Genomic DNA, 12,338 nt, shown 5'->3' with positions numbered 1-12,338 from the left:
TTTTAAAAAAATACAATTATGGCTGCTTATAAAAAGCACACCATAACTATAAAAATACATAGTATTTTAAAGAATGTAAAAATGACATACTAAGTGAACATTAGCCAAAGGAGAACTGGTATGACTAAAGTGATATCAAAGTAGACTTTAAGATGAGAAAAATAGGCCGGGCGTGGTGACTCACGCCTGTAATCCCAGCACTTTGGGAGGCCGAGGCAGGTGGATCACAAGATCAGGAGTTCGAGATCAGCCTGGCCAAGATGGTGAAACCCCATCTCTACCAAAAATACAAAAAATTAGCTGGGCATGGTGGCACACGCCTGTAATCCCAGCTACACAGGAGGCTGAGGCAGAGAATTGCTTAAACCTGGAGGGGCGGAGGTTGCAGTGAGCTAAGATTACACTACTGCACTCCAGCCTGGGTGAAAGAGTAAGACTCTGTCTCACAAAAAAAAAAAAAAAAAAAAAAAATTATAACTTCTCCAACTTCTCCTATAGATAACATCATTATTGTGAAAACTAAAAAACTGGTCTTTGAGATATTTTTCAGATTTAGCATTTTGACAGACCAAGAGACAAAACTTGGTCCTGAGGCCAGTTTTTGGAAGTGACTCAGTCACACAAAGACAGTTTAGACATCCCTGTGATTTCATCCCTAGCCAATCATTGTTTCAATTCCCCAGCCCCCTGCTTGCTAAAATATCCTAAAAAAACCCTAGCCTCTGAAGTTTTAGGGAGATGGATTTAAGAAATACCTCTCCTCCTCTAGCTTGGCTGGCCCTGTGATTATTAAACTCTTTCCTTGCTGCAATATTGCTGTTCTCAGTGAATTGGCTTTTCTGGGCAGTAGGCAAAAACCCATCAGGCTGCTACACAACCAGATGATTGAGGCTAATGTACCATCTTAGGCTAACCAAAACAAAAGGTGTTTGGGACTCTGTGCAGGGAAAGTAAGAGCAGGATATTATGGTAAATAAGACTTGTCTTATTATGCGGATAAGATCTCTCTGGTGATAATAGTTGTCTCCAGGATTAGCTTTCTTCCCAGTAGGGAGACATCTTTACGAATGGAAACTTATTTTATAAACATAAACATCCTTTACAAAAGGGGAGATTTATATTCTATTGTTAGGCATTTAGGGGAAGGTAAGAGCTCTTCCTGCACCTGCAGGTTCTCAACTGTCTTTATCTCAGAATATTCTATGTAACAGAGTCATATATTTTGAGGTGGGCATATTCTGGTATCTTTCAACAACATCTTTAAATAGGTTCTCACTCAACTCACCTAATAAAATGGCTTTGTAGGGGTTCTAGCCAAGATGGCCAACTAGATGCAGCCAGTAAGAGCATCTACCACAGAAAGACCAGACCATCAAGAAGACTGGCACACTCCAAGCAGATCTTTGGAAGGAAGGCTTTTGGAGTTGACAGAAGGAGGACACAGACTCTGGGTTGAAATGGGAAGAAGCTGGGAACCCTGCATGGGGCTGCTGAGCACCATGACTCCTTCCTGGGCCCCAGCAGCTTCTGGGGCAAGAGTGAGTTGAAAAGGTGAGGAGTGACCTAATCTTGCCACAGACCTCTGGAATCCTAGCTGCAGGAGACCCTGTGACCCCTATGGACATTTGAGCTGACAGGGAGAGCTGTTTGGAGAGATGGCAGGGACAGGAACTCCAGCCTACATGGAACTCAGAGGGTTTGGTGTGGGAATAGCTGCAGTGGGACATAGTCAGGGAGGCCCATCCCCTAAAGCTCATCACACTCCTCTAGGTGGCTTTGGTCTTTGTTGACTGTCGGACTTGGAGAGAAAAAGGCTTTCTTGCCTGTGGGATGGAACCAGTCTGATCTGAGCACCCTCCTGTCTGTCAGCCTCTCCCAGAGTCCCTGCCTGGCCATGCCTACTTTTGGCACAGTCTCAAATGCCCAACCAGGGTGCTTCCTGGCGGCTGCCACCATAGTTCCTTTGTGTGGTGGCTCATGCCTGTAATCCCAGCACTTTGGGAGGCCTAGGCAGGCAGATCACTTGAGGTCAGGAGTTCAAGACCAGCCTGGCCAACATGGTGAAACCCCATCTCTACAAAAAAAAAAAAAAAAAATTAGCTGGGTGTGGTGGTGTGTGCCTTTAATTCCAGCTACTCAGGAGGGTGAGGGAAGAGAATTGCTTGAACCTGGGAGGTGGAGGTTGCAGTAAGCCAAGATCACGCCACTGCACTCCAGCCTGGGTGACAGAGGGAGACTGTCTCAAAAAAGGAAAAAGAAAAAAATAAAAGGCAGGGAGAATAAAGGAGTGAAGGACATGAACAGACACTTCTAAACTTCTAAAAAGAAGACATACAACTGAGCACGGTGGCTCACGCCTGTAATCCCAGCACTTTGGGAGGCCAAGACAGGTGGATCACCTGAGGTCAGGAGCTCAAGACCAGCCTGGTCAACATGGTGAAACCCCATCACTACTAAAAACACAAAAAAGTAGCCGGGCATGGTGATAGGCACCTGTAATCCCAGCTACTCAGGAGGCTAGGCAGGAGAATCGCTTGAACCCAGGAGGCAGAGGATGCAGTGAGCTGAGATTGCACCATTGCACTCCAGCCTGGGTAACAACAGTGAAACTCTGTCTCAGAGAAACAAACAAACAAAAAAAGAAGACATACACATGTCCAACAAGTATATGAAAAAATGTTCAACATCACTAATCATTAGAGAAATAAATATCAAAACCAAATGAGATGCCATCTCATACCAGTCAGAATAATGCCTATTACTAAACAGATAACAAAAAATAGATGCTGGCGAGGTTGCAGAGAAAAGGGAAAATTTATACACCATTGGTGGGAATGTAAATTAGCTCAGCCACTGTGGAAAGCAGTCTGGAGACTTCTCAAAGAACTAAAAACAGAACAACCATTTGACCCAGCCATCTCATTACTGGGTATATGCCCAAAAGAATATAAATCATTCTACCATAAAGACACATGCACGTATATGTTCAACACTGCACTATTCACAATAGCAAAGACATGGAATCAACCTAGATGCCCATCAACAGAGAACTGGAAAAAGAAAATGTGGTACATATACACTATCAAATACTATATAACCATAAAAAAAGAAGGAGATCATGTCCTTTGCAGCAACATGGATGGAGCTAGAGGCCATTATAATAAGCAAATTAATGCAGGAACAGAAAACCAAATACTGCATGTTATCACTTATAAGTGGAAGGTAAACCTTGAGTAGACATGGATGTAAAGACTGGAACCTACCTGATTGTGGAGGGTGAGGATCCAAAAACTACCTCTCAGGTACTATGCTTATTATCTGAGTGACAAAATAACCTGTATACCAAACCCCCACAACACTCAATTTACCCATATAACAAACTAGTACATGTACCCCCTGAACCTAAGATAAAAGTTGAAAAAAATGCTTTGTAATTTTTATTTGTCATCAATAATAATGTATCCTTTGTATTAATTCAAAATATTAAAAGCAGCTCACCCTTTACCCCTACATACATGTATTTTTTAATGGAATTTTGTGTTAATATTCCCAGGTACCTAAAGCTACTCTTAACCCACTATCTGCATCCTCTACCTTTCCTAAAAAGCCTTTTTCCAGGATTTCCTAAATGTAAATATAAACAGCTTACATAAATGTAAGCATATTTTTATGCAGCACCCAGTCATTCTTGTATTTACTTAGCAAAGAGAAAGTAATGGTAAAAGCCCAATATTCCCATTTTGCTACAGGTTACATTTTAGAAAATAAAGTTAAAAAGCAGCAACACCAACACAGACCATTCTTATTTCAATTTTCTTTACAGTTTTTTCCTACTGCTGTTTATTTGACAGAAAGTCAATTGCTTACTGCGGGGTGACTGCATGAGAAGAAATTTTTAAAACATTAATAAAAATAATAGCTTAAAGTATGTGGCCCTTAATGCAACAGTAGCTTTCTTTTTATTAAACAAGTGTAAGACAGGGAAGGAGGACTTGAGACTTGATTTAAGCCTCTAAGCATTAGGCCATTTAAACTCAAAGAGTTGTAGGGAAGAAAAATAATTTTTTTCTTCACCCCTCTAAGGTTCTCAGTTGAAACAGACCCCTTAACAAAAGACAGATTTACAAGAGAAAAATAAACAGAAGTTTATTAACATGTATACCTCATGTATAAATGGGAGCCACCCAGGGAATGAATAATTTTCCTAAGAAGTAGCTTTAAGTTCACGCATCATCTTCAACTGAAACAAAGAAAGAAGGGTATGGGGGAAGGCCTACTATGGGGAGATGCACAGAAAAAAAACATGGTAAAACAAGGGTAAGGTTACTGTTTTAAATTAGTGCCTTCTCCACTGATGAGGGTTTCTAGTGATTTCATCCATCTCTTCCTGGTACAGAGAGGAGATGCTTTTACCAACAGGTATTTCCTTTATAGATGTCAATTTCTCTAACAAAAGGGTAAAGGTAAACTTCTACTCTGTTTACAGAGCTCCTCCTGTGTGTAAGATTTCTTTAAAAAGCTAGGTGTGGTGGTTTACGCCTATAGTTCCTGCTACTTGGGAGGCTGAGGTGGAAGGATCCCTTGAGCCCGGGAGTTCAAGGCCGCAGTGAACTGCCATGCCACTGCAGTTTAGCCTGGGGAACAGAGTGAGACACCATCTAATTCTTAAACATTTTTTTTAGGTGGCATATTCTGGTCTCCTGCAGTAGCTATGACCACATTGCCCGCCAATAAAGTTTAACAACGTACCCACCTACTAATTATGTATAAGAATGCCCGTCACTTATCCTCATCGGCACAGTATGCTATTAAACTTAATGATCTTTGCCAATCTAGTGGGTGACCAGGGGTATTTTTGTATTACCCCTTTCCATGAGGATTGAATGTAATTTTTGTGTTTCTCTTGTATGGGTCTGGTTAAGTATCTTTCTACCTGTTTAAACTAGATTTGTTTCCTTCCTTTATTATAAACTATTCATTTCAACTCTTCCAAGACACCTGTTTTATATATAATTCCTAGGCATGAAGCTGTGTTCTTATTAGATCAAATCTGAAAACAACAAAAACTTAGGAATACACTTAACCAGAAATAAATAAGGAGTGAGGAAAATTTTTAAATGCTCCTAAGAGTCACAAAATATACAAATATATTCACATACACACATAGCATAAACACACATGAACACATACACACTTAAACAACTGGGAAGGAATACCATGTATTTGAAAAGAAATACCTGCAAAATATGAAAGTATCAATTTTACTTAATTTATAAATTTGATATATTTGTTTTAGAGGGTTGATAAGACTAAGCTAATCTCTAAAGATCATCAGAAAAATAAGCAAGTAAAAATTGCCAAAAATTTCTGAAAAACTAAATCAAGAAAGGAAGCTATTTCTATCATATTTTAATATATATTATAAATATATTAAAAATTTAACAGAATTTTTTAAAAAATTGATACTTGTACATGAATACACAGATAAGCTTATGAGAGAGAAAAGAAAATCCAGAAATAGATTCAAATACATATAGTTACATAGTAAAAACACAGGAACATTTCAAAGTAGCATTGAAAATATGGATTATATATTAACCTTATGGGAAATCTGGGTAGCTACCTGAAAAAAAAAAAAAATTTAGATTTATATCGTTTACCAGAATATATCTGAAATTGATCAAATATTTAAGTATAAGAAATACAATTGTAAAAGTAGTAGGAAAAAAGCCATGAAAACATTTTAGTCTTTCAAGTGAGAAAATTTAAGTAGAAACAAAATCCAGAGGTCATTAAAAAATTGATAAACTTGATACAAAAAATTTAAAGAAAACATTCTACATGGCAACAATCACAATAAAGTTAAAATCAGGCAAAAATGGTGAGAAAATATTTGCATAAGAAATAAAGAGATAATTTCTCTAATACATAAAGAACTCCTATTTATCAACAAGAAAAAACCCAACCATTCAGTAAATTAATGAGCAGAGAATGTGAGCAAACTGATCATAGAAAAGAAAATATAAACAGCTCTGAAATATATTAAAATAAGTTCAGAGTTGAAAGAAACACTCTCATACATAGATTGTGAACATTTCAACCAATAAAATCTGTTTGCAGGGCATTCTGACCATGCCTATCAAAATTATAAGCGCACATACCCTTTAACCTAGCAATTCCACATTTAGAATATACTCTACAGATTTACTCATACATATAAAAAATGAAATGTATACAAGATTATTTATTGCAACTTTGTTTATAAAAGCAAAATATAGTAGTCTTCTAAATATCCATCAATAGAATATTGTTTATAGAAATTATAAGGTATACATATAATGGTATATTATGAATAGTAAATAAGGAATAAAAAAGATTTTCATATATAGATATGAGATCATCACCAAAATGTTTTTAAAAGAGAAAATTATGTAGAACATTGTGTATAATATATAAACATTTGAGTAAAAATTAATTGATTGATAGATAAAATACATATTTTAACCCCAGCCACTACATTTCAATATCAACAGACCATGTACTATTCCCCATATACACCTTTTTGTTACCACTATTATACTTTTGATTACATTATTCCCTACATAGATAGACTTTCATCTTGATTTTTGCTTGCTAAAATTCAACCCATCTTTGGATCCTGTAAATTAACCTTTCTCTTCTGTTCTTTCAATACAACTTTCTGAATATAGGTTCTTTTTTCTAATAAAAACTAGTAAAATCTATTAATTCCAATAACACTAAAGGAAGAGAAGGGAGGGAAAAGGAACAACTACTAAATACATGTCTGCCAGACACTTTAATGCCCTATGACATTTAATTCTAGACAACTTTTTAATTCAGGTTTTATTCCAGTAACAAACATTGTTACCAGTTTGAGAAGATTAGAGAATGTTTGCAATGACACAAATCTGATAATAGGAGGTACAGAGGTTTAAACTCAAGTATCTAGGATTATAAATCCTTTTCTGACTATACAACCTTGTACTTGATGGAATTTCTGCCACGTTTCTTTAGAATCCGAACCTTTGAGATCATCTAGTTTGACGCTCTCAATTGACAAATGAGGGAAAGAAAGTAGGAGAGGTTAAGAGCTTTGCAAACTAGTTTGTTAGTGTCAGTGGGGTTGGATAGGGGTCTATAAAAACATATGTATGTAATTAGGACTAGGATGTAAGGTCAACTTGGTACTTTACACTTTTATAATAGAATTTAGGATTAACAGGATAATTGATAGTCTTTAAAATTAAAAAATTGGCACATACCACAGATGGGAGTTGTTTCAGGAATGGAAAGCATAAACATCTGAGAATGAATGTCTATCTGTGAAAATTAACACCCATCCATAACGTTCATAAGAATTCTTTAGTGTCATTAACTGTTTGCCAAACATCTTCCTGTGCTAAAGACAAAATGAGTTTTTGACATTCTCATACGAAGTCCATGTGCCCTACAATAAAATCCTGAGGTCTCCAGCACTTACTTGCCTCCTCCCTCCAATATCTGGCTCCCATCCCATAGCCTCTACCACACTGGCTCAGGAAGTAGGCAATTTCCTGCCTTGGCTGAGCCGGATATTAAGACTTCTTTGTTCCCTTATCTCTGAGAAATAACACCCCTCTGAAATACTCCAATAGCTGACTGATTCATGCTCAGACTTACCTAAAGGACTCTCTGCTGTTCTTTAATGTTAGTGTTGGCTGAGGCAGAGCAATTCAGCCACATTCTAATCGTAAAATGTCGTGGGGTGATATGGAGCACTCTGGATAATTATAGTTTGTAGACTGTCTAATATTAGAATAAAGAAGATTTTTTTAAAGAACTATTGAGCTAGGGGATCTTCCTCTCTGCTCCCACCTCCCCTCACTGACCCATCCACAAACAAACCCATTTTATGTCCGTTTGCATTTATAAAAGCATCCTTTCTCATACAAGACATCTTAAATAGATTCATTCATATTGGTACAGACTAAACTGAAATTTCTAGGCTATGTAACACAGGCAATTTGGCTATTCTCCTTGGAGGCAATACATACAGAAATAACAACTGCTGACAACTTCTTGGTACCTCCCAATGTATACAGACACTTGACATATCGATCTATACACATAGCCTGTGTTCTCTATTTGACTGATGGTTAGTAATACCATCTGCACATCCACAGCTTGTCCAGTTTCCAGGTTTCTTCCATTTAGTGGAATGTTCTTAATACAATATTCCTATTCAACACTTCAAAGCCCTTTCAAAACATTTCACTTTTCATGTAATGCATGCCCTACATTCCAGCTTCTTTTGTTTGGAGTTCTGATACGAGGAAAAGCTAAAAACAATACATCATGATGACCAAGCCCAGAAAATGCAATTTAGAAGTAAAAATGATGAGAACACAATCTTCCCTCTTCCTTCACTGGCAAGGTTAAGTGAACCAAAATATTCTAGAACTAAGAAATTTTAAAGACCATTTAGTCTCACCAGCTCATTTTACAAGTGGGGGAACTAGGCTCTGGGTGATGAACAACATTTTAGGTTGTGTAATGGAGTAAGTTCCAGGTAAAAGAAACAACATCTGCATAGACACAGGGATGCTGATTGTGCCACCAGAGGAAGACTTTGACTCAATGGGCTATCAGGAAGAATAGAACAGAAGATTAAATAAGTAGAGTTGAACAAATTTACAAGGGACCTTGGAATTTCCATTTGCAATTTGTGGGTCAATTTTCTACTTTCATGAAAATGTAGACATTGTATCATATAGGTTAGATTTGGAAAAGAACTCAGGATCTCAGCTCTTATTTTTTTCCTTCATAATACTTTAATATAGTTATAATTTTATATTAATTTAACCTTAAAATCTTTGTCATTCACTAGTTTGTAATCTTCATAGCATCTGGCACAGTTGACAGGCATATAGTAAGTACTCCAAAACTATCTGTTGAATGAATGAGATCATCTGAATTAACTTTCTACATAGAGATGGCGTCTTTTCTTAGAGTTTCCTGAACAGTTGACTCTCTGTGGTCTCTCTGAAAATACTCAGTGATGAAGTCTGGCTATCACCAAGGCCCCTGTCAAGGCCATCCTTACTGAGAAGGTGGTAACTTCTTTTGGAAGAAGGAGGACAGACTTTAGGTTACCAGGATAGTCTAGGTCCAAGAACATTAGAATATTGAATATTTCTATGTTTCTAGTAGGCACTAGTGTTTAGTTAAGATGCAAGGAAATGAAGTATGTGAGGACGTTTTTGTACTTTTTCAAAAAGCTCTATAGAATTAGGCATTACTGGCCAGGCTCAGTGGCTCACACCTGTAATCCCAGCACTTTTAGAGGCCAAGGCAGGCAGATAACCTGAAGGTCAGGAGTTTGAGACCAGACTGCCCGACATGGTGAAACCCCGTCTCTACTAAAAATACAAAAATAGCCAGGTATGGTGGCACACACTTGTAATCCAAGCTACTTGGGAGGCTAAGGCAGGAGAATCGCTTGAACCCAGGAGGCAGAGGTTACAGTGAGCCGAGATTGATTACGCCACTACATTCCAGCCTGAGTGACAGAGCAACACTCCATTTAAAAAAAAAAAATAGGCATTACTAGACACATTTCACATATGAGGTAATTGAGGCTAAGCTTTGAGTACTTTATTCAAGGCAACACAACACACAGTAGTGAAATTAATTTGAAATTAGGTCTGGGCTTTGAAGATCAGGTTCTTCCTAACCTGCTACACTGCCTCTATTAAAAACTATAAAACAGAATTGCTACCCTCAATGATACACAATCTAGCTGGAGAGACAGATTTGGAAACATCCATTATCATGCTTATCGCCAGTATGTAAAACGCAGTAAGCACAGAGATGCAAGCTGTTCATTCTTCCTGGAGTTTGAAAATGTCATGAAAGGTTTTACCAAAGAGGTGCCTCCTGACCTGAGTTGTGAAGGTGATTGTCAAGTGGAATCAAGCAGACTCAACCAAAAAAGTTTCTCAGAGGAAGAAGTCCAAGAACTCAATGCTGCCAGATTTTCTCATTGGGGCATAATATGTCCCAGCCAGGCAGGAGGCACACCTAAGTCAAAATGCAATAATTTCAGTGGGATTTTTATCAGATTTTGCTTGCTTGCTATGTAAGTACCCCTTCAACTTCACCCTGTCACCCTACATGCACACGCACACATACACACACACACACACTCACATGGAAAGAGAGAGGGAGCAACTACCAGCAGCATATACGTCCTATTGCCATGACTAGATAAATTGCCTCAATGCCTTTTCTACTACACTCGCTGTCTCTGACCATTAATAAATAAGGTACTCAGTTTATGTAAATATAAGAGTGTAGCTAAAGGAATTTTAAATGCCAGACATGGTCAATTTAGCTGTTTTAAATGCTGCAGTGACTAGCCTGCACCAAACTTTTAGAATAGGGAGTAAATACAGACTAGGCAACAGTAGGGAAATTTCCTGGACTTCTCAAGTTCGTGATGGAAATTGGTGAATGTCTTCGACAATTTGCTCTTAATGCAGATGGAATCAGTTTCTCATGGAAACAGATACCTTCCTTTACATTTATTGCATGTGAAAAAACTGTGTCTGGCTTTAAGGCAGTCATGGACCACCTTACTCTCTTCCTTAGTAGAAACTCAACAGAGAATTTAAAATTAAAACTCCAGCTTGTTCGTCACACAGATAACCATACAATACTAACAAGCTAAAAATAAATCAAATTTGCTGTATTATAGTATTCAAATTTGAATATAATATTTGAATATAGTATTCAAATACTACATGTCCTTGGAAGAAAACATTACATTTTAGGTTTCTTCCATGCAACACAAAATGATACAGCAGCTGATAAAGCGGAAAGTAAATGCGTACCCAGGATGCACTGGATGTAACACCCACTTTTATAGCTCATCAAGGATACTGAGGCTGAGGGTGGGATGTGTTAGGGATCTTGGTACAATCCCCTGCCACCAGGTTAAGAAAAATATTGAAAAATGATGGTGGGAAGTGATATGAACAGTGTGTGGAAAGAAGTCTAATGTGAGAAAGGACATGATTTCCTCAGTCTTGAACTCGATAGGCCTCAGATTCCCAACACTCCGTGGTTTGTACAACTGGATAGTCTTAATGAGGTCATGGAAGATGATGTGGAAGTGGCATTAAATCTTTACAGTGAGTCTTTAGAGAGCAAGTGTTGCTGCTACTGAGGAAAGTCCAAAGAGTTTGCTAATACATGGAACTCTAACATGTTCAAAGGGACCAAATACAGTTTTGAAAAAGAGACCCTACAAATGGGAACCCTAAAAAATGGGAACCATAGCAGTGAAGTGTTAAAGAAGATGCCAAAAGCACTGACCTACAAAATTAAGTGATGTCAAGAAAGAGGATAAAGCAGATGCTTTTAGAAAAAAAAATTATTATTTCTGGATTCACCGAAAGAAGCAGAAGGGGATTAGCCCAGGATGAGAAAGTTGAGAAGACTGCCTTAACAGCATGGTCTCTCTTTCAGGTTGTCACACTTTCTCTCTCAGGGAAAACAGTCTTGGAACATTAGAACCATAATGAATATTAGAGATAATCTGTCCCAACCCCATTATAATATAGCTGGGGAAACTGAGGCACTGCAGGTAGTGATTAATTCAAGGTTACACAGCTAGTAACAGGTCACTCAGAACTGGAGCCCACCTTTCAGACTTCTTGTGTTCTCTGGTTTAGAAATTAGAAGACTGGATCTAGCTCTGGTTCCTAAACCAACGAGCTATCATACATTTAAAAGACTATAATCTCTCTATGCCCAGTTTTCTCATCTGCTCTGTTTCATGGTTAGAATAAAATGAAGATGTGGCATGTAGCATTCATTATAAAAGACAAATAGTACTATTCAAAAGTAAAATATTTTTATCAGATGGTATCTTCTTGAAGTTTAAGGATGGGTATTAACTTTGTATCTTTCCCAGGTTCTAGCACAGACATTACATACATTTCAGTGAAATGAACTGAACTATCTTCAGTTTTTATGAACTCAAAATAACCCAATTGTGTACAACAGGGAAACTGTCCAGCAGAACTATTTCCAAGAAGGCTATATTGAATTCTCAAAACAATAAATGTACTCTTTGGGGAAAAGCAATACCCATCTGCAACATAGTCTTAGATCTGGTGATCGCATCTAGTAGGAATTCAGTGATATAGAGCTGGGTGGGAAAAAAAATTTATTACATTTCCAGACGTTGGAACCCAACAAATAATTTCTAATTATTATGCAACTTATTTTCCTTATTTCTCTATTTCAGTAGCAGAAACTTCTACTGAAACTAA

General features: G+C 37.6%; 1 long non-coding RNA gene across 1 annotated transcript in view; it reads right to left on the bottom strand.

Moving 5' to 3' along the window:
* Positions 1-7,541, bottom strand: part of LOC126950522 (uncharacterized) — a 28,892-nt gene extending 21,351 nt beyond the window's left edge. The window contains exon 1 of the long non-coding RNA XR_007724187.1: positions 7,284-7,541. This is a non-coding gene — a long non-coding RNA (uncharacterized LOC126950522). The remainder of the gene's footprint in view (positions 1-7,283) is intronic.
* Between the last annotated feature and the right edge of the window lie 4,797 nt (positions 7,542-12,338).

This window comes from Macaca thibetana, chromosome 1 (genome assembly GCF_024542745.1).
Source record: "Macaca thibetana thibetana isolate TM-01 chromosome 1, ASM2454274v1, whole genome shotgun sequence".
Classification (NCBI taxonomy): Eukaryota; Metazoa; Chordata; class Mammalia; order Primates; family Cercopithecidae; genus Macaca; species Macaca thibetana.
Note: the sequence above shows the minus strand (reverse complement) of the source record. Positions and strands in the feature narration are given on the sequence as shown.